The sequence below is a fragment of the Loxodonta africana genome, unplaced genomic scaffold (genome assembly GCF_030014295.1).
Source record: "Loxodonta africana isolate mLoxAfr1 unplaced genomic scaffold, mLoxAfr1.hap2 scaffold_49, whole genome shotgun sequence".
NCBI lineage: Eukaryota > Metazoa > Chordata > Mammalia > Proboscidea > Elephantidae > Loxodonta > Loxodonta africana.
The window spans coordinates 1,321,430-1,344,886 of record NW_026975207.1 but is presented as its reverse complement, the minus strand read 5'-3'; the positions used below and the strand labels follow the sequence as shown (position 1 = coordinate 1,344,886).

At 40.8% G+C, this 23,457-nt stretch overlaps 1 long non-coding RNA gene across 1 annotated transcript; it reads left to right on the top strand.

The window, feature by feature from the left end:
* Positions 1 to 4,070: 4,070 nt before the first annotated feature.
* LOC135229746 (uncharacterized) lies at positions 4,071 to 21,813 on the top strand. The gene is made up of 3 exons (XR_010320425.1): positions 4,071 to 4,437; positions 21,120 to 21,267; positions 21,383 to 21,813. It is a non-coding gene; the product is annotated as an uncharacterized LOC135229746 (long non-coding RNA).
* The last annotated feature ends 1,644 nt before the right edge of the window (positions 21,814 to 23,457 follow it).

Here is a 23,457-nt window from a genome sequence, read left to right as displayed (position 1 = left end):
GTGTTTTCTGTAGATTGCCTTATTTCATTTGTGAGGTCATTCCTGATGTCTTGAAGAATTCTGTATATAATTTTTTTATATTCTACATTTGGCAATTCTAGGAATGTATCTACATCTGGGAATGATTTTGATTCTTTGATTTGGGGGTTTGTAGAAGCAATCATGGTCTGCTTCTTCATGTGATTTGATGTCGACTGCTGTCTCTGAGCCATCTATAAGATATTGTAATATTTTCTTTTATATTTGCTCACTGAGTCTTATCTTCTTATTTTGTTTTGTTACAAGACACCCAGATGGGCTACTAGATTGTGGTATCGTGATTGATTTAGCTTTTGAATCACTTACGTCCTATTACCAGCTTGCCTGAGCTGTTACCAGGTATATAAGTGTATGAGTCCATTCACTATTCTTGAATAGAATCAGCTCAGGTGTCCTGATAGCTGGTCACCTAGTGTGTGGTGTAGGCTCTCACCTATTATCTTAGAGGAGTAGTGGTGATGGTTGTATGCACCAGTTTCTATTAGTGGCATGGGGTCACATTTCGAGGAGGGCAGGATGCTGACAGCCTTCCTTCAAGTGACAGTGAGGTAGGTGTGGCTCTATTCTCTAGAGCACTCTGGTGGGTGGGCTTTGCAGCTGTATCTTAGGCACCCAATGCTTGGGTAGGCGTCACTATTCTCAGACCCCTCTAGCAGGTGGCTAGGTGATGTGGGTGGAGTCTCAGCCCTCAGTTCGCTGGTGTGGATCAGCGAGGGCTCTGTTTAATAGGTAGAGAGGTATCTGACCTCCAAAACTTGCCTTTCCACTGCTGAGCTAAAACAATTATGGTCAGATCTCTATCAGAATTGCCTTTACATTGTAATAGCCACCTAGTTACCTGTAGGGTGAAAGCCAAAGACTATGGGTCTGTTAATGCCTGGATGGAGCTGATTCTGTACTGTTATTTCAGTTTAGGGAAGTCAGGGAAGGATTTTTTCTTTGATTGTTAAATGCTGCTTTTCTCAGGCCAGGAGAATGGGTTAGAAAAGAAAGAAGAAAAAAAATCCAGCAGTGCACTTCACTCTCTGGCACAGAGAATTCCAATGTTAATGAAGCTGGCTGGGGCAATGAGGGGTGGAATCAGATATATAGAAGAGAGTAGCCTGGCAAAATATACAAAGTTACTTATGTTGTTTGGTGAGGACTGTTTTTTCTGAGATTCCAGAGCATTGTGTCGCTCGTGTGTGGTGGCTGGATCCCTGCTGAGACTGTCCCAGAGGGTTAGGGCTGCGTCCATGCTCACACCGTCTCAGGAAGCCACAATCGGCTCCCCCACACTTAGTCCAAAGCCCAGCACCAGGGTTTCCTTTCTGGGACGCTGCACTCCAGGCTCCAGAACCAGTCGCTGCTTCCCTATAGTTTTTCGTTTCCCTGTCAGCCACGTCTGTGTGGAGCCTGTGTGTGCTGCCTGGGTCCCCTCTGAGGTTGGTCCTGAGGGTTGGGCCTATATCTGTTCTTCCGTGTCTCAGTAAGCCACAATCAGCCCCACCACTCTGACACCAGGAAACCACGAGGGCTCAAGGCTGTGGCGTGGGACACTGGCTCTGGAAGTGGTCCCTGCTGCAGCGTGGCTTTTCGCTCCCCCGTCACTCAGGTCAACTCCTTAGTTCTGTGTTTGATGGTCAGGGTTTGTAGATTGTCCTTTATGTAATCAGTTCACTTGTTTTTTCGAGTCTTTGTTTCAAGAGGGATAAGCGGAATCTTCTACCTAGTGAGCCATCTTGGTCCTGCCCCCGTGTCTGCCTCTTTATGTGATTTGATATTGACTGTTGTCTCTGAGCCATCTATAAGTTATTGTATTAGTTTATTTTATGCTTGCTTTTTGTATCCTAGCTTCTTGCTTTGTTTAGTTTTGGTATACCCAAATAAGCTGCTTGAGTGCACTAGGTTGATTATTTTCACCTTTGAAGCTCTAATGTACTATCACCAGATGGCTAGCACTGTTACCAGGCATATGAGCCTAGGAGTTCATTTATTTTTCTTGTATGGATTCAACTCAGGTGCCCAGGTAGTTGGTCATAAAGTGTGTGGTACGGGCTCTGTCCTACAGTCTTAAAGGGGCAGGGGTCATTGGTGTAGGCAGAAGTATCTGGCTGCAGTAGGGGGTCAGGCTCTGATCAAGGCAGGGGTCTGACAGCTGTGCTCTGAGTGTCTGTGAGGAAAGTGCATCCCTGTTCTGTAGAGCACATGGGTGGGTTCTGCAGAAGGGCAGTGGGTACCCAGTGCTTTTGGTTGTAAGTTCTGGGCGGTACTACTTATCCTTGGAGCCCTATCACAGGTGGCTAGGTATTGTGGGTGGAGCCAGCAGTCCTTATGCTCCTGATGTGGGTAGGTGAAGACCCTGTTTAATAGGCAAAGCAGTGTCAAACATCAAATACCCATCTTTCCACCGTTCAGGTGAAACAGTTGCAGTCTGGCAACAAGGGCCTATTCTCCTGAAATGGGCCCACACAGGTCCATGCTGGGGTGAAAGGTATTCAAAGCCCATGGACTGTTTGTGCCTGAACAAGAGCTGCTTCTGTCCTGAGCTCCCCAGCTTAATTGAGCTGGCAGATTATCTTTCCCCCAGTTGTGAACTTATACCTTCTTCAAGGATGGAAAAATGGCTCAGAGTGGTACCAGGGCCTATCTCAGGCCCAGGGAAGTTGACAGCCACTGAAGCCGGCTTGGGGGCTGGGGGCGTGGTAAAATAAACACAAGTAATTAGCTTTTGCTGAGAGTGCCGTTCTTCTCTTGTTCTGGAGGTGTGAGTAGTCTGTGCAACTTGCTGTCCTTCCCTGAGCTAAACGCCTGTGGAACGCCACTGCCAGCCCCACTGCAGTCGCTCCAGGGAACGGTGCCTGAGGGTTCCTGGCTATTCAGGTCCAGTAACTCCTCTCCACTTCTGAATAGTCTCTCCCTCCCCCTGCCGCTGAGTCCATTTTCTAACTTTACCTTTGATGTTCAGGGCTCCTAGCTTCTCATAAATATAATCGCTTCACTTGTTTTTTCTGGTCTTTTTTGTAAGAGGGATCACTGGTGGCGTCTCAATACTCAAAACTTCATCATTTCTTCCTTTCACTTTAGCTACTCGACATTCAAGAGCAACGTTCAGAGTCTCTTCCGACATCCGTTTTGGTCTTTTCTTTCTTTCCTGTCTTTTAAAGGATCTCTTGCTTTCTTCATGTGTGATGTCCTTGATGTCATTCCACAACTCGTCTGGTCTTGAGTCGTTAGTGTTCAACACGTAAAATGTGTTCTTGAGGTGGTCTCTAAATACAGGTGAGATATACTCAAGGTCATATTTTGGCCCCTTTTGACTTATTCTAATTTTCTTCAGTTTCAACTTGAACTCCCATATGAGCAATTGACAGTCTGTTTCACAATTGATCCCTGGCCTTGTTCTGACTGATGATATGAGTTTTCCCATCTTCTGTTTCCACAGATGTAGTCAGTTTGATTCCTGTGTATTCCATCTGGTAAAGTCCACGTGTATAGCTGCCGTTTATGTTGGTGAAAAAAAATATTTGCAGTGGATGAGTCACTGGTCTTGCAGAATTCTTTCATGAGATTTCTGGTGTCATTTATTTCATCGATGCTGTATTTTCCAACTACTTTTCCTTCTTTGTTTCCAACTTTAACATTCTAATGACCAGTAATTATCAATGCATCTTGATTGCATGTTTGATCAATTTCAGGCTGCAGAAGTTGTTTAAAATCTTCAATTTCTTTATCTTTGGCATTAGTGGTTGGTGCATAAATTTGAATAGTCGTATAAACTAGTCTTCCTTGTAAGTGTATGGATTTTAGCCTATTAGTGACAACATTGTACTTCAGGCTAGATCTTGAAATGTTCTCTTTGATGATATGTAACGTCATTCTTTTGACTCTAGTGGAATATCCATGTTTGTAAGACTGCTCACAGACTGTTTCACCAGAGAGTTTTCTGGTACTGCAACATCTACCACTAATCTCTGTGATCCCTGTGAATTGGCAAAATAAGAATAGTGCTATAGATTTCTTCCAAATACAGAAAACATAATCATGAAAATGTTCTTGCTGTTGATTATATTCTTTACCAATCTGTTTGTGTGGGATTTTTGGTACTTCACTTGAAAAATGAGTCCAAGGTACTGTGATGTGATTGTTTACTTTGTGTGGCCTTTCTAGCCATGGTCTTATAACATCCACCCTGGTGCTTGGGCAGGACTGTGTGATAGGGTAATTGTGGCTCACCAAGGGGATTGTTTATTTTCCCTTCAAAGAGAACCAGTTCCAGAGCAAAGAGGAGGATTCAACTCCCATCAAGGAAGAACAGCCAAGAGCCGAGCGTATATTATGGACCTGAGATCCCTGCACTGAGAAGCTCCTAGAAGCAAGAGACTGAGATAGAGAGAGGAAGCTGTAACCCTGAAGATGGTAAGATGCCATGGCAGGAGAGACCGAGCAACAGGGACCTGGCTATAGGAGATGATGGCCCATGGAGAAGGAAAGCTGAGTGCCTTTGGAGAGAGGCCGGCCCAAGGCCAGGCAGAGGCACGCCTATGAGCACAGGAGGGAAGAGGCTGTCCTGATAGAAGAACTGTATTCTGAGTGTCTTTGAGCCTGAGCTATAACTGTTACTTCCCTAATAAACCCCATAATCGTGAATATGGACTATGAGTTCTGTGTGGCCATTGCAATGAGTTATTGAACCCAGCAGAGAAGTAGGGAGTGCTGTGTGAGGGACAGTTGGTGTCAGAGTTAGTGAAGATGGTGGAGAGAGGATAGTTTTTCACCAATGCCTTCAATGCAGCTTCGATTTCTTCCTTTTATACCATCAGTTCTTGATCTTATGCTACCTATTGAAATGGTTGAAAATTATCCAGTTCTACTGCAGTGGCTGTATTAATATCAGACAAATTATACTTCAGAAAAAGGAGTATTATTGGGAATAAGTAGGGACATAACATAATAAAGGTTCAATTCTCCAAAAAGATACAACACTCCTAAATGTGTATGTGTCTAACAACAGGGCTCCAAAATACAAAAACTAATAAATCTGAAAGGGGAAATGGACAAATACGCATTTATAACTGGTATCAGTACTTTTCTATCAATAATTAATAGAGCCCTGCTAGCTGAAGTCCAAAGCATCTGTATGAACCACTCATGGATGTCTATGTGTGTGTATGTGTGTATGTATGTATATAGTATAAAGAGAAGTAATACAGAAATAAACATAGATACATGTTGTAGTCCTTGGGAGGTACAAACGGTTAATGCATTCAGCTGGTAACCAAAATGTTGGAGGTTTGAGTCCACCCAGAGGCACTTTGGAAGAAAGGCTTGGTGATCTACTTTTGAAAAATTAGCCATTGAACTGACACACTTGTGTGTCAGTACTACTCTGACACACATGAGGGGAGGGGTCACCATGAGTCAGATCAGCTTGATAGCAATCGAATGATTTTTTTATGCATTCTGCCAATGTTTGTCTTTTAATTGGTATCTTAGGCTGGGTTCTCTAGAGAAACAAAACCAGTGAGGTGTATATATATATATTTATATATAAATAGCTTTATATCAAGAAAATGGCTCACGAGGCTGTAGAGGCTGGTAAGTCTCAAGTCCATGGGTCAGGCTTGTGGCTTCTCCTGACTCACATAGATGCAGGGACTGCAGAACTCAAGATCTGCAGGTCATACAACAGGTCTGTGGCTCACAGGCTGCAAAGGCTGACAGATCTCAAGATCGGCAGGTAAGCTGGCAGGCCGTGGCTCACAGACTGCGGAGGCTGGTGAATCCCAAAATTGGAAGGTAAGCTGAGAGTTCAAGTCCCAAAATCTTGAGATCAGATGAAGAGGAGCCAGCTGCAGGATTCCGAGTGAGCAAAAACTCAAGAGCCTTGCCAGAAAGTCCACCTATATTGGATGCAGTCCACACCCCCGAGGAAACTCCCTTAGATCTGATTGGCTACTCACAGCAGATCCCATCATGGAGGTAATCACATTATATCACATCTCATCATGGAAATGATTGCATAGTTATACGACTGCTAAACTACATCATAACTGCCAAAGCACTGAGAATCATGGTCCAACAAAGTTGACACACAACTTTAATGATCCCAATTGTGAATTTAATCTATTTAAATTTAGAGCGATTAATGATAAGGAAGGACTTATGTCTTCTACTTTGTAGTAGGTCATATACGTATTTTGTTTCTCATTTTCTTCACTACCGTCCACTTTTGTGTTTGACTGATTTTTTTCAAGTGTACAATTTTGATCCTCTCCTTATTTCCTTTCCTTATATTTTTTAACTTCTTAGTGGTGATCATGAGGATTACAATTAATATCTTATGTTTATAACAATCTTCTTTTAATTAATACAAATTTAGCTTCAACAGTATACAACATTCTGCTTTTATTCATCTCAGTTACCTCCCCTACTTACGTTGCTGTTACAAAAATTGCATCTTTATACATTGTGTGTCCGTTAAGAGAGATGTATAAGTATTTTTATGCATTTGTGCTTTAAATCATATATGAGAAAAAGAGAGGCGTGATATAAAAATATTACTGACTTTGTTTTATCTAAGTAGTTACCTTTACAGAGTCTTCGTTTCTTTTTATGGCTTCAAGTTACTGTCTAGTGTCCTTCCGTGCCAGCCAGGATGATTCCCTGTAGCATTTCTCATAAGGCAGTTCTGCTGCTAACATACTCCCTCAGGTTTTGTGTATCTGGGCATGTCTTAATTTCACCTTCATTTTTGAAAGATAGTTTTGCTAGATATTGACATCTTGGTTCATAGTTTTGTTTCTGTATTTTTTTTCCAGTACCTTAAATACATCATTCGACTATTTTCTTGTCTCAATGGTTTCTGATGAAAAATCAACAGTTAAACTTGTTGAGACTCTCTTGTACATTAAAAAAAAAATTTTTTTGTACATTAGGGGTCACTTATCTGTCGCTGCTTTCAAGTTTCTATCTTCGTCTTTTGACATTTTGATTATGTCTGTCTGTGGATATCTATGTATTTACTGTCCTTTGAGTTTATTGAGCTTCTTGGATATCTAGGTGACATTTGGGAAACTTCCAGTCATTACATTTTTAAATATTCTTTCTGTCCTTTCATCTTTCTTTCCTTTCTGGGACTCCTTAATGAGTATGTTGGTATGCTTGATGTTGTCCCGCAGGTCCCTTAGGCTCTGTTCATTTTCTTCATTCTTTTTCCTTTATGCTCCTCAGTTAGAACAATTTCAGTTGTGCTTTTTCAAGTTTACATTTTCCTGCTTTCTTGCTCAAATCTGCTGTTGAGCTCCTCTAATGAAATTTTTATTTCAGCTATTCAACTTTTCAGCTCTATAATTTCTATTTGGTTCTTTTGTATAATATTTCTTTATTAATGTTTTCTACTTGTTCATACATTCTTCTCTTGGTTTCCTTTTTTTGTGTGTGTGTGTATGGTTTGTTTAGCTCTTTGAGGAAATTTAAGACAATTGGTTTAAAATCTTTGTCTAGTAATCCCAATATCTGTGTTTCCTTAGGGATGCTTTCTGTTGATTTCTCTTCTTTCTTTCTTCTTAACAAATGAACCATCCTTTTCTTTTTTCTTTTTATGACTTAGAATAGTGTGTTGCAAACTGGATATCTTAAATATTATAATGTAACTCTGGAAATCAGATTCCCTCCTGTCATTAGGGTTTGCTTTTTTTTTTTTTTTTTAATTGTTGAGGGCCAGTCATCCATTTGCTTAGTGATGTTTCCAAACTATTTCTGCAGAGATTGTATGTCTTCTCATGTGTGGACACTGAAGTTCTGTTCTGTTATCTCAGCAGTCAGTTCATGACCTGACAGTGCTTTCTTTAAATGCTTGTAGCCAAAAAGAAAAAGTAACATTATCCCAGTCTTTGCAGATTGGCTCTGAACTGGCGCGTTCTTTCAATGCTAAGCAAGAGTGCCTAAAACTCTGCCCTAGCCTTCACTTCCTGCCCCCATGGAGCCCAAAGATCAGCCAGAGGTGCAAGCCTAAAGCTTTGTCAGGATCTTTATGAGCATATCTTCATCCTTAGGCAAGAACATTGCACTTCAGATTCCTCAGTATATATGGTAGCCCTTCAAAGCCCTTAAACCACCAACCATTGTCCTCTCAGCCCTTTTTCCAAGCTTTTGGATGTCTCTGCTGTTTTCTCTGTCCTTCATCCTTTGACCCTGGAGGTAGGACCAATTCTTTTTAGCTTCGTACTTCTGAGTTTCCATCACATTATACATTTTTTCTTGTGTGCTGTTGAGTCAATTCTGACTCATAGTGACTATAGGATGGAGTAGAACTTCTCCAAAGGTTTCTAAGGCTGTAATCTTTATGGAAGGGAACGGTCATATCTTTCTCCTGTGGAGTAGTTGGTGGATCAAATCAAAAGGTTTAACAGCTGAGTGCTTAACCACTGCACTACTGGGGCTCCTTTTGACATCATGCATCATAATAGATTTTTAACACACCCCTCAGAAACATAGAAGTCCATAAATTATCAAGGATACAGAAGATTTAACATGTAAAAAAATACCAAATTGATATATGTGTATGTGTGTGTATTATCTAACCATGAAAGAATATACATTCATCTCATGCACATACATAGTGTGTATAAAAATTAACTGTATACTGTGTTATAAAGCAAGTCTCAACAAATTTCAAGAGTCTGCAATAATATAGAGGATATAAGTACAGCATAATTAAAAAAAAAACCATCTTAGAAAATGAAAATACAAAATCTCCATTTTTTTTTTATGTAAGTACACCATAATTAAAAAAAAAAAAAAACCATCTTAGAAAATGAAAATACAAAATCTCCATGTGCTCGGATATTTTAAAATACTATGAGTCAAAAAAGACATCATAATGAAAATTAGAATACATTTTGAAGTGAACAATTATGAACATAGTGCATATAAAAATTTGTGCAGTACAGACAATATAATATAGGAAACTTATAGCCTTAAAAATATAATTGGAAAGAACAAATCTTGAAAAATAAGTGAGTTAAACATCCATTCAAAATGTTGGGAAAAAACCAGAAACAAACATTCATAGGAATTTTTGTTTCTGTTAATGATTGAATACATGCAACAGACGATCAACAAAGACTAAAGTTGATTCTTAGAAAATGCTAGTAAAATTGACAAACTTTAGGCAAGATTGATCAAGTGAAAAAGAATGAAGATATAAAAAACGAATATCAGGAATTAGAAAGAAAATGACTACAGATCTTGTACAACATAAAGATAATGTGAGAATGTTATGGACCGTATTAGCCAATAAATTTGCAAATTTAGGTAAAGTAGGCAAACGTATCATACCATGTAAGTTAATAACAACGATTCAAGAAGAAACAGGAAGCAAAAGTAATTCCACAACTGTTAATAGAATTGAATTAGAGCTCAAACTATTCTCAAAAAGAAAACTTCATATCAGATGGCTTTTCCTGCAAATTCTGCCAAATATTCAAGAAATATTTCACAAATTCTTCAATATAAAATGAAATATATACCCAAACTCATTTTATAAAGCTTGTAGAATGAATATTGATACCAAAACCTGACAAGAGAAGCAGAAGATGGGAAAATTACAGGCCAATGTCACTGATGAACATAGATGCAAAATACAAAAATAAATAGGCAAAACAAATCCAGCAATACTCTAAAGAAGAATATATTATGACCAAGTTGGGTCTATCCCAAGAATTCAAGGTTAGTTTAACATTCGAAAATGAATCAGTATAATTTGCCATATGTACAGGAAAAATAAATGTGATTATATTAATAGGTGTAATAAAATAAGTATTTGATAACCTTCAGCATCCACTCATGTTTTTTAAAAGAATGTCTAGCATGCCATGAGACCAGAAGAACCAGAAGGTTCCCGGCTGCTGTCGCTGAACATTTTGATCAAAGAGTCCATAGAAAAGCCCTGATCAAAAGGGGGAAAATGCAGAACAGAATTTCAAATGAACCCTAGACTTTTTGGAGCCACTGAGGGTGAATGAACTCCTGAAACTATTGCCGTGAGATAATCTTTAAACATTACACCAAAAGCATTCCCTTGAATCATCTTAAAACCGAAGTATGAAAAAGAAAAAACCAAACTGTTGCTGTTGATTCCAACTCAGAGACTCTGTAAGACAGAATAGCACTGCCCCATAGAGTTTCCAAGCTGCAGGTGGTGGATTCAAACTGCTCTTCTTTTGCTTGGCTACTGTATCACTTAACCACTGTGCCATGAGGGCTCCAGAACATTAGCTTACTTAACTAATAAAAATGGTCTACCTTGAGCATATGCTCTTTTAAGAACTGTCTACATGGCATCAGATTGACAACAGCTACTGAAAAGATTAGATAGGAACCTTAAGGAGCAGTGGGTTTATGTTAATGACAGAGGAACAACTCAGAAAAGGAGGGTAAGAATGGTTGCACAACTTCAAGAATGTAGCCAGTGTTATTAAATTGTACAGGTAGAAACTGTTGAGTTGGTGTATGTTTTGCTGCATATATTCTCAACCAGAAAAAATACAGGTAATAATTAACAAAAAATGTCAAGGAGAGCTAAATATTTTGAAAATAAGACAGAGTTGCATGTGAGGGAATGAGTGGGGTGAGCTGTTTTAGATTAATAGTAAAGGCTTATGGGAGCAGGATATTTGAGGAGATAACTGACCTATATCAAAGGAGAGAATAGCTGTATGAAGTTCTGAAGGGAGGGATATTGCCAATAAAGGAAAGAGTTGTTTCTGAGGCCCTTAAATAACCAAGTGTTTTGGCACGTTTGAGGAAGCTCAGGAAAGAAGTCATGGCTAGTGTGGAGTGAACCGAGGGAAGACTGTTAGGAAATGAGGTTAGTATGGTGAGCAAGCCCCGCATCATGAAAGACCATGGGAAGGATTTGGGAATTTTTCCTAATTGCCATGAGAAGCCACTGAAATGATGCTGTTATGTAGATTGTAAGAGGGAAGATCGGTGCATAGAGTCCAGTTTTAACCAAGAGATGATGGTGGATGTAAGGTGGAGGTAGTGAGAAGTGGATAGAGTCAGGATTTATGTTAAGGTAGTGCCAAGAGTCCAGAATATGTCAATGGATTGGATGCAAGATTTGAATAAAGGAGAGAAATCAAGGATGATTTCTAGGTTTTTGTCCTGAACGACCCAGAGGATAGTGAGAACATTTGCTGAGATAAGGAAGACTGGGAGGTAGATAAGACACTTGGACGAAGAATTTTGTTTGAACCACATTAAGTTTGAGATGCCTAGTAGACATTCAAGGGGAGATGTGAGGTCAGCCATTGGTGAAGGAACAGGGCAGAGTATGTAAATGAGGGTATCCTAGGGCGCAGGTGGAATTGACTGCCATGAATTGGCTCAGATAACCTAGACAGTGAGAAGTGATGAGTGACGTTACTTAAACAGGGCATGGAAATCAATGAAAAAGGTGTGGGAATGGCAGGGAAGCTAAGGTAGAGAAGTTTCTCTCTCCCTAAACCTGATTAGCTGGATTTGAAGACATCATAAGTTCCTGTATGAAAAATATCCAGCAAATTACCAGTTGATTTAATAAATTGATAACAAAGTCCACCTTTCAGCCAAAGATTGAAAAGCAAACAAACCAATTGCCATCCAGTGAATTCTAACTCTTAGCAACCCTATAGGACTGAGTAGAACTACCCCATACGGTTTCTAAGGAGCAGCTGATGAATTCAAACTGCAGACCTTTTGGTTAGCAGCTTAGCTCTTACCCACTGGACCACCAGGACTCAGACCAAGAATAACACATGTGAGGAACTTACTCCTTAGTTCAATCAAGTATGTAGAAATTCAAATTTGTAATTTTGGAGATTCCCCTCTTTTTTTTTCGAAATGGGGGGCATTGAGATGGAGGATTTTCCTATGCCCACCATCCTAAGGGATTTAATTAACCCATAGTTGAGACATTGTAAACATTTGAAGAAATTATTACCTTTGAGAAATTTGAGGGTGAGTAGGCATATCACCTGGCACCTCTTAAACTCCTTTTAAAAACCTGACTTGAAGACTCACCTGCCTTTTTGAATAAGTGCCAGCTTGAATAGGCAGGGTTCAGGGAATTGCCAACCAAAGGTATGGTTTCTCCAGAGGCCTCCAAGGGGTGTAAAAGAAGAGCGGAGCCAGACCCCGTGCTTGGGACACACCCTTGGTATGAAATATTTGAGTGTGTGTGTGGTGAGGGGAGCAGTGGGTGTGGGAGAGTGGGGTGGGTGGGTAATAGGGAAATGCCTGGTTTTTTTTAAGAAACAGTTTTTTACTTTTTTTTTTTTTTTGATTACAACGAACAGTTCAGTGGAGACACATTCCTTATCTGCAGGGGCTAGTGGAAGTGCTGATAGCTGAGAATGTAGCCTGCTCCCCAAGTGCCAGTTGGCATTTTGGAGAGAAAACTTGATGTTTGGAGCACTGACTGGCCCTGCCTTTTCTAAATAATTAAGGGTGGTGGGTGGTGGTAAGAGAAAGAGGATGGTCTATGAACACTGACCCTGGAAAATTAACCCGAGTGTGTGGGTTGTGGATAGCAGGAAAAGAACATCACCCGCAAATGACAGCAGTGCCTTTATTTATTTATTTATGCTTCTTTTTAGTTCTGAGTTGTTTTTAAGCCACAAATTAATGGGGCCACCATGAATTTTCAGAGAATGAGTTTTACAAAAATCTAAGTGTTTTAAATATTGCAAGGATTTACTTATATATGCTGTATATGAGAAAAGTCCTTCCAGTTATAGGGAGGAGAAAGAAAGTATATTCAGGAATTAAATTTTCACAGTTCTCTGAATTCTTATATTTCTCCTGTTGTCCATTTTTCTTTTTTTGTCCTTCATCCACCCCTTCCACCTTGACCCACTGTCTTCATCATCTAGTGCTGCCGTAACAGAAATACCATGAGTGGATGGCTTTAACCAAGAGAAATTTAATACCTCACATTGAAGTAGGCTAATAGTCCACATTCAAGGCATCAGCTCTAAGGGAAAGCTTTCTCTCTCTTTCGGCTCTGGAAGAAGGTCCTTGTCCTTAGCCTTCCCATGGTCAAGGAGCTTCTCAGGTGCAGGGACCTTGGGTCCAGAGGACATGCTCTGCTCCTGGTGCTGCTTTCTTGATAGTCTGAGGCCCCCAACTCTCTGCTTGCTTCCCTTTCGTTTTATCTCTGGAGAGATAAAAGGTGGTGCAGGCCACACCCCAGGGAAAGGTGACCTGAGTGAGGGTGGTGTTACAATCAATCCCACCCTAATCCTCTTAAAGTAAAATTACAATCACAAAATGGAGGACAACTACACAATAGTGGGAATCATGGCCTAACCAAGTTGAGACACACTTTTTTTAGGGTCATAATTCAATCCATGACACCCACCAAACCAAACTTGTCACCATCAGAGTTGATTCCAACTCATAGAGACCCTAGTTGATTCGAACTCATAGAGACCCTATAGCATAGAATAGAACTATTCCATAGAGTTTCCAAGGACTAGTTGGTGGATTCGAACTGCTGACCTTTTGGTTAGCAGCTGAGCTCTTAAACACTATGCCACCAGAGCTCCTCTTGATCCACAGTCCACCCTAATTCACCACTGTGTTAGAAACTAAGGTTTTGCTACTCTGAAATAAGAACCTTTTACTATACTTTTGTGTTAGTGGTTGCTTTTGGTACGTCTTTAAGCACTGAACAGTTACCTCATACCCGTTAAAAACCCATTGCCACTGCGTCTATTCCAACTCATAGTGGCCCTATAGGGCAGAGCAGAACTGTGCCATAGACTTTCCAAGGAGCGCCTTGTGGATTTGAACTGATGACCTTTTGGTTAGCAGCCGTAGCTCTTAAACAGTACACCACCAGCGTGGGAGGGGTTTAATTGATAACATGATGTCTGGGCTCCAAGGGAGATGGAATGGATGTGCAGGAGAAGGGCATGCAGAGTCTGCCTGTATAGTCCCCAGAACTCTGTTCAAGATCATAACACACCTCAGTAATCACTTGAATCTAAACATACAACTTTAACAGTTGATGTAAATGACTTTACACATGAATTTTGGAACTCAACTCTTTCTCAATGGAAGTTCCTTCAACCTAGCCGTTTGTTTGTATTCCCTTAATAATTATGAAAGCTAACAATTATTGTGTTCATTCTGTGTGTAAGGCCTTTTTCTAAGTGCCTTGTGTGTTTTATTTAACCTGCGTAAGAACCTTTTGCGTAAGACCCATTTTAGAAATGGGAAACTGAGGCAGTGAGAGGTAAAGTAACGTGCCCAGATCACCCAGCTGATAAACTGAGTTAGGATTTAAACCCAGGCAGTTTGTTTCAGAATTTGCTTATGTAATCACTGTACATGACAGCAGTGAGCCCTAGTGGCTCTGTGGTTAAAGAACTTGGCTGCTAACTGAAAGGTCAGTGGTTCGAACCCACAAGCCTCTCTGTAGGAGACAGATGTGGCAGTCTGCTTCAGTGAAGACTTAGAGCCTTGGAAACCCTATGCGGCAGTTTTACTCTGTCCTTTGGGGTCACTGAGTTAGAATCGACTTGATGACAGTGGGTTTTGGCACATAATACTAATGTGCAGTGTATTCTGTATGCCGTGTATATGTTCAGAAACTAATTTTCCGAACATTTATGCCATATATAGATTACCAATCCAGTTTCCATTGTGTAGATTTTCACTCATGACGACCCCGTGAGTTTTCAGAGTAGGACTGCCCTCCATGCGGTTTTCAATAGCTGTGACTATTTGGAGGTAGATTGCCAGGCCTTTCTTCCAAGGCAACTCTGAGTGTATTTAAACTGCCAACCTTTCAGTTAGTAGCTGAGCACTTAACTCTTTGTGCCACCTAATACATATATATACTAGGAGGTTTTCCTCCTTATTTGTACTTTAACGTTTTTTAGACTCTTACGAATACTTGTTCCTGGCAGTGAACTAGATGCTAAAGAACAGAATAGGCACATGTAACCCTCTCTCACCTTCTCCCTCCCCTCTTCCACAGAGATGAAATGAAAAGGAATTAATGAAGACAGATCACTGGATTAGGGCCCATACTCCGGGCTATAACAGCATGGGGAGTTTCTCCTGTCACTTCAGTTCTTGTTCAGGAATTGGTACCTGCTTTTTGTGAATCACAAAGACCAGTGCTGTATATCAAGCCATTTAGATTTGGGGTATGGAGCAGTGATGTAAAAAAATTAAATTTTATTTTCAGAGATTTTTTCTATTAATTGTTTACATTTATTTTAATTGTGTATTCTAAAACCCCTACAAAAAGGCATGAAATAATTGTTTAAATTTTAATTCATATGGGTCAAAATGTATGTTAAACTACCTATCGTCACCTTCACAGTCGTCGTTATGTTTGAGCCAATTGTTGTGGCCACTTGTTACCAAGTATGACCTGCTTCTCCAGGGACTGATCTCTCCTGACAACATGTCCAAAATATGTGAGATGAAGCCTCGCCATTCTTGCTTCTAAGGAATATTCTGGCTGTACTTCTTTCAAGACAGATTTGTTCATTCTTTTGGCAGTCCGTGGTATATTCAATATTCTTTGCAAACACCGTAATTCAATGCCTTCAATTTTTCTTTGGTCTTCCTTATTCATTGCCCACCTTTCGTGTGCGTATGAGACGACTGAAAGCACCGTGGCTTGAGTCAGGCACACATTAGTTTTCAAGGTGACATCTGTACTTTTGAACACTTTAAGAGGCCTCTGGCAGCAGATTTGCCCAATGCAATGTGTCGTTTGATTTCTTGACTGCTGCTTCCGTGGGTGTTTATTGTGGATCCAAGTAAAAATGAAGCCCTTAATGACGTGAACATTTTCTCCGTTTATCATGATGTTGCTTATTGGTCCAGTTGTTAGGCTGTTAGTCTGTAGTCTTTGATCTTCAGCAGTAAATGCTTTAAGGCCTCTTCACTTTCAGCAAGCAAGATTGTATCATCTGCATATCTCAGGTTATTAATGAGTCTTCCTCCAATTCTGATGCCTTCTTCTTCAGACCAGCTTCTCAGATTATTTGCTCAGCATACAGGTTGAATACATATGGTGAAAGGATACAACGGTGATGCACACCTTTCTTGACTTTAAACCATGCTGTATTCCTTGTTCTGTTTAGATGACTGCCTCTTGTTCTATGTACAGGTTTCTCATAAAAACAGTTAAGTGTCCTGGAAATCTCATTCTTCCCCATGTTATCCATAATTTGTTATGAGCTGGAGTAGGTCTCAGAAATAATGTACCATTTCTTCCAGTTGGTTGTGCATGGCTGCCTACTTCCCTAGGTGGTAGCAGCTAAGGCCTGTCTCAGAAACACTCTCCTCCCCACTTAGCATGAGTTTTCACACTGCTCCATCTTCTTTCCCTTGTGTGTCTCCTGCCCTCCTCAGTGGCTGGGGAAAATGATAGTAGTCCACTGATGAGATTTATTCTTTTATTATACTTTATTTTATTATTTGTTTTTATAACATAGTTCTGTTAAAATCAAGGGTAATAAAAATGTTTGTATGATGGAAGTGGATAATCCCACCCACTGTGTCCATCTAAAGTTTCATGAGAAAACTGTGCCCACAACAGAGGGCTCCCACTCCTCTGGCTCACTGTATTTTCTCCTTGTTTATTTGCTCTTCCCTCTTTCCTGATGGATGCATGGAACCACTGAGCTTCAGGGCTCCACAATTCTGCTTTTCATACCAGTGTTACTGTAATCTTGGGTTCATGGGCTGCCTTGCCACAGATTTACTCATTCTGTTTCTGTTAATTATTTCATTACTTAAAAATCTCTCATGAATTTTTCCAGAAGTACATTCTATTCCTCAAAAACTTGGAAGCAATGGGAAAGTATGCAAAAAAAAAAAAAAAAACAAGAAAACATACGTAATGCATAGAATAAATTATTAACGTTCCGATATGTCTATTTTCTTGCTTATATTGGCATGTATGTGTATTAGAGTCTCTGGTTGATGCAAATGGTTAATATCTTGAGCTGCTGACAGAAAGTTGGAGTTCAGGTCCACCCAGAATTGCTATGAAAGAGAGGTCTGGCAGCCTACTTCCGAAAACTCAGCCATTGGAACCCCTATGGAGTACAGTTCTACTCTGGCACACTGGTGTCATCATGAATCAGAACTGACTCAGTGGCAACTGGTTTTATGTGTGTATTAGCACACACATTTATGTATATTAACACAGATATTATATCCTGATATTTTCATTCAACATTAGTCTTTTCATGGTAATTTTTTTTGTTTTTTTTTAATGAGGGCATTAAATTACTTTATAATATTCTGTGTGCATGTAGTATATGTTTTTTAGCGATTTGACTATAGTTGCAATAATGTGCATGTTTCTAGCAATCTTTAAGCTATACTTACATCTTTTTAACATACATCTCTGCCATTAAATCTCTTTGTTTAAGTGTTGTTTAACACTCATTACGCCTAAGGGATGGTCTCAGAAGCAGCCCTGATCAATTTTTCTCCCTCTTACTCATGAAGCCCCTTAATGTATTTCAAGGTATCAACTACGAAGGATTTTACGTACTTATCGTTTGTTTATTTTTCATTCAGTCAGTGTATTCCATGGGCCAGAAGTAGTCTATGTTATGCAGATACAGTGGTGAAAGGTACACACTGTCCCTGTCGTCATGAAGGGGACAACCCAGTGCAGGTGGGAGGAGCACTGGGGAAATGCAGCTGAGAACAAGGACAGACAACCCTCCAGGAACCACACTGGACTTCAGAGAGGCTTGTTGGCTGCTGTTCACCTGGCAGGCTTCTAGATACCCGAGTACCCTTGGGCTTGGTGCCTACTCCTCTCTCTATTGACACCCTCCCTCTAGGATGCCTCAGTGAGTTTACTGCTGTCTATTTGTAGCTAAGGACGTGAGGTTTATACCTCCATCCATTCAAACTCCTCCTGGGTCCAGACTCATATATTCAAATGTCAGCCTAACTCTCTGTAATGACCTCTTTATGCATTATAATGATACATTCCTCATATGGCCATCATGAAAAGCAAACATGAAAGGAAAGCACAGGAGTGCCTGGCACCAGTGTAGGTACTCAATGAACATTAGCTGTTGGTATTATTCTTGACATCTCCGTGTGGGGTGAAGTTTTATTACCTGACATCTCCATGTGGGTATCTAACAGCTGCACCATGTTATCTAGGCTATGAAACAATTCTTGGTTCCAACCACCATTCCGTTCTTATCGATGAATTTCTCAAGGCTTCGGTGATGGGAGTGTGTGTTTTTCCACAGAATGGACATGATTAGGAATGGTAGGCCAGGTCCTGCACAATAAATTGCTCCAACATTCCTATGGGTGACCATTGAGACAAGTTTCAGCCACTGAATGTAGCAAAGAATTGGAACTACTCTCAGCTGTTCATGTGAGTACTCTCAATCCAGAATATCTGGTAAGTCGACTGTTAGGGATTGAATTGTGTCCCTCCAAAATGTATGTGGAAATCCTAACCCCTGTACCTGTAATTCTGACCTTGTTTGGAAATAAGGGGCCTGCTTTTATTATGTGAATGAGGTCATACCAATGTAGGGCGGGTCCTAAGCCTAACTCTTCTTAGTTATAAAAGGAGCAGAATACACACAGACACAAACGGGTGAAAAGGAAGACAGACAAAGAAGACAGATGCTTCTAGAAGGCCAGGAACACAAATGATTGCTGGCATCTACTAGAAGCTGAGGTAGACAAGGAAGGACCTCCCACTACAGCCATGCCCTGAATTCGAACTACTGCCTGCTAAACTGTGAGAAAATAAATTTCTGTCCTTTAAAAGCCATCCAGTTGTGTTATTTTTTGTTATGGAGGGACTAGGTAACTAACACACATACCCGTGCTTATAAGTTCAGCCCAGTGCAGAACAGTTTTCTTCCCTCCTTGGTCTAGCCCACCTGAACCTGCTCTTTCCCTATCAGTGTCCTTTGCTTTCACCTAAGAGCTATGACAGAGTCCGCTTGATGCTGACGCATTGAAATTTCAATTTATTTTTTATTTATGATTACTATTAATTCCAATATTTTCTACGGTTTTCAATGGAGACAGTCCTATAATCTATGAATAGCAGTTATACTTTTTTTGTATTAGCTTACACTTCCAGTGTTAAATGTTTAATAAAAATAATGATAGAAGCATCCTTATTTTATTGTTTATTAATTTTAAAGAGAATGTCCCACACGTCACCATGAACTATCATGCTAGTTGTAGTTTTCCACGTTCGGGAACTCCTTTTCTGTTCCATGTTTACTCCTAGTCCTTATCTCTCCGTGTGATTGGATTTTATCAACCTGCTTTGCCCCCATCTCTTGAGGTGAGCATATGTCTTCTCTTCTTTCACCTATGCATGTGGTGAATGAAATTACTAAATCTTTAATGTTCACTCAAATTTGTATGCCTACAATAAACCGCCTTGATCATGGCATGTTACGTGGTTTACCCTTTGCTGGATTTCCTTTGCTGGCATCTTGTGTAGGGTTTTGCATCTCAGTTACTGAGTGTGCTTGTCCTCTAACTCTTCTTCTACCTTCTTTCTCTAATTTGTTATCATTTTTAAACTAGCCATAAGGATCAAGTTAGGGGAGTGTCTCATGGTTTTCTAATCTCTGTTGACTATGTACTAGATTAAAATGACTGTTTCTTGCATGTTTGCTGGAACCTGACTGGAAACGATCTAGGTCTGCCATTTTCTTTGTAGGGAGATCTTGAACTACTGACCCATTTTATTTAGTGGTTAAAGGCCTCTTCTGGTGCTAATTTACTTGTAAAAAATTCTGATGCATGTTCTAGATTGCTCGAATCTCATCTTTAAATATTGATTATCAGGGCTTGTAGCCTCATGCAAGCCAATTAATCAATCCCAGATTTCCCCAAAGTCAGGCTCTGCAACGATTCCTGGTACCAAATTCCCTCATCTAAGACTTATTTGCAAAGAAAGAGACAACAGTATGCTATCTACGCAGTTGTGTATCCGCAGCCTTCTTGAGTCCATAACGTGAGGTTACAGTCTTCTAATACTTTTTTTGTAATTGTTCTCTTTCTTATTTTTTTTTCCTTTTTTCACTGCCAATACCGCCCCCCCCCCCCAGTCTAGTAGTTTTAAAGTTGTGCGTTTCAGGTTCAAGTCTGTAATCCAGCTGGGATTCTGTGTGTGCTGCATGTGTGCATCAAAAGAACACGCTTCTAGAAGCAGTAAGCAGGCAGTGGGACTGTTGGGTGGTTGGCGGGGCGGGGGGAGGGGAGCTGCTGCCCAGAGAGGGCGTCCGAGGGAGGCAGGAGATGCCGGGCTGCCCACTGCAAGCCTGCAGACTCCAAGGGGGCGGAACCTGCGTGCGCCATGAGCCTTTTGAGACAGGCCCTAGCCCGCCCAGCCGGGTGCTAACCTCGCACCCGCCAGGCTTGCGGGTTCCCCCAGGACTAGGGGAAGCCTGAGGCCAAGGAGGGCAAGACCTAGGGTCTGGACCTGGGAACTGGTTCTGCCACGTGTGATCGCAGCACTTATGCTGGGAAGGGGGGCAGGAAGCATATCGCAACGTGCGTCCGGACGATGACCCAGAAGGGCAGGAGTTGTGGTCACCCACGGACTCTGCGTCTGCATATGGACGCCCCCCCAGGGTGCAATTCCAGGAGCACAAGGCAAAGCCACAGAGGCCACAGTGCACCTCGCCGATGCTCCCCAGGGGCATTGCCCCAAATCTGGGGAACAGTCCCTCCTCTGGGCTAGGGACTTTGTTTCCTCCATTGTCATCACTGACTGTGAGCAGACTCTTGTCTAGGCAGACTAATGAGGAGTTATCAAAATGAGCTTAAAAGTCCGGATTTGAGTTAAGGATCATAAATTAACACAGAGAAATACGACTTTAGCAATAAGTGCCTGCTTGAAGCCCAAGTTGCCTGAAAACACGGAATTTCAGTCTTTCAGCTCCTCTGCTAATCTAGGGACTAAGAACTGGATCTCACTGGAGCTCAAAGATGTGGGGCACTGGAAATACTCCTGGGTCTGTCTGCTCATGGCTGATTGCCTGATTCCCAGTTTTATTATACAGCTTAAATACAGACCAGAAGAGGAGTTTGGGGCTTGACACCTGACATCTTAACACCAGTTCCTGTTTCTTGAGGAAGGAAGAGGTAAAATAAATCAGCGTTTACTGTTTCCTTCTCCATCCCCGGAAGTCCTGATGAAGACCCTCTCAGGTAAGGACTGGCAGGGAGTGGCTTGGTTTACTATTCAACTTTGTCCTTCAGTCACTTTGTTTATGTCCGGCATGTAAACTATTGTGCATTGAGAAGCATTCTAATTCTTGTGCAGAAGGACTAGACCTCCTGCAGAATGACTATATTGTGCCTCCCTCGGGCACCCCTGTCTGCGCAGCACCCCCCAACGCCAACTGCCCAACCGCCTCTCTCCTGGCATTCTGCTTCTAGAAGCATGTTCTTTTGATGCAGAGATGCAGCACACACAGAGTCCCAGCTGGATTACAGACTTGAACCTGAAGACCTTATGCAGAATGACTATTTATGAACCACTAAGCTCAGTACTAAAGCAGGTACTTACCCCTCAGAGAAGGCCCTGGGGGAGGTTGACACCTGCATTCCCCAGCGCTCCTGCTGCTCTAGAAGTGCCTGAAATGCCTCTCTGGGAAAGGCCTTCAGAGTAGTAGGCTCATGGCCCAGGTGGGAATTCAGGCCTATTTTTCTGTTAGAACATCTCATTTCGCTCTGAAAATATTATTATCCAGTTTATTCACCAGGCATGAGTATAGACATCTCATATTTTCAAAATTAACCCCATTCTCTAATACTAATTTGCCACCAAGAGTATATTCCAAAGTTTTTCCAATAGGCTAGAAAGTCTTTGCAAAGAGGGGAGTCCTGCGCCATGTTGTGCAGTGACAACAGGGTTAGCATAATATGTTTACCGAGATACCTACCACTTTTTTTTATTTTTTATTGTGCTTTATTTGAAACTTTACAGAGCAAATTACTTTCTTGTTCAACCATTTATACACAATTGTTTTGTGACATTGGTTGCAATATTCATGATGTGTCAATATTGTCCTCTCCTGTGCTCCAGTTCCCCGTTTCCATCCACCATGATTCCTGTTCCGTCCTGCCCTCTTTTCAGTGCTTTTGGGCTGGTTTTGTACTTTTGGTCTCATACACATGATTGAACTAAGAAACACTTTCTTCACGTGTGTTGTTGTTTGTTTTATAGACCTGTCTAATCTTTGGTGGAGGGCGAACTTCCGAAGATACTTTCCACTTTGTTGCTTGCCATAATTGCTGAAATTCCAAGCCTGCCACCTGAAGAACTTCCTTTAGTGTTTCATTTAGAGCAAGTCTGGTGGCGATGAATTCTCTTAAGCGTCTTTCACCTGAGAATGTCAATATTTTTCCTTTACTCATGAAGGAAATAACAGCCTATAGAACACTGGGTTAATGTTTCTTTCAGTGTTGAAAAAATGTTGTTTTCACAGCCTTTTGGCCTCCATGGCTTCTGATGATGAATACAGAGTCATTCCAACTGTTTCTCCTGTGTGAGATGAGTTGTTTTCTCTCTAGCTTCTTTGAAGATATTTTCTTGGTCCTTGTTATTCCACAATTGACAATGAGGCATTTGGGGGTAAAATTATGTGAGTTTAACTTGTTGGAGTTTGCATAGCTTCTTGAATCTGTAAGTTTATGTCTTTCAACAAATTGGGAAAGTGTTGAGCCAGTATTTCTTCAGATACTTTTTTCTACACCACATATTTTCTCTACACCGTATGGAATTCCAATAAATAAATGTTAGATATTTTTGAATTTTTTTGAGGCTCTGTTCATTTTTTTTCAATATTTGTTCTCTGTTTTCAGATTGGATATTTTCAATTGAACTGTTTTCATCTCACTGATCCTTTTGTCTGTCAACAGCATTCCGCTGTAGAGCTGATCAAGTGAATTTTTTATCTCTATTTTTCTGTTTTTCCTGTCTAAAATTTTCATTTGTGAATGGTTTCTATGTATTTTTCTATTTTTCTAAGTTGTGCCTGTTACTTCTTTGAGCATGGTTAAAGTAGCTTTTTAAAGTTTTTGTCTGTGATTCCAAGACTGTGTCTTACTTCAATCTTACAGAAAATGTCGATGTTGTTTGTTTTAGGAATCACTTGACCCAGTTATGTTCAGGCTGCAGGTTCTTTCCCAACTTCTGTGTGCTGTGGCTCAGATGTCAGTTCAGATTTTGAAGACTTTGCAGTGATATTTGGATGTAATCTATGGGAGTGTCACTCAGTCTGGGACCTTGTTGGTGTTCTAACCCATAATGCAGTTCTCAAAGGATTGATCTACTTCTTAGGGTCAGAGCAAAGCATATGCAACTGTGGGAGTGGGGAGGGGTATGAAAAACAA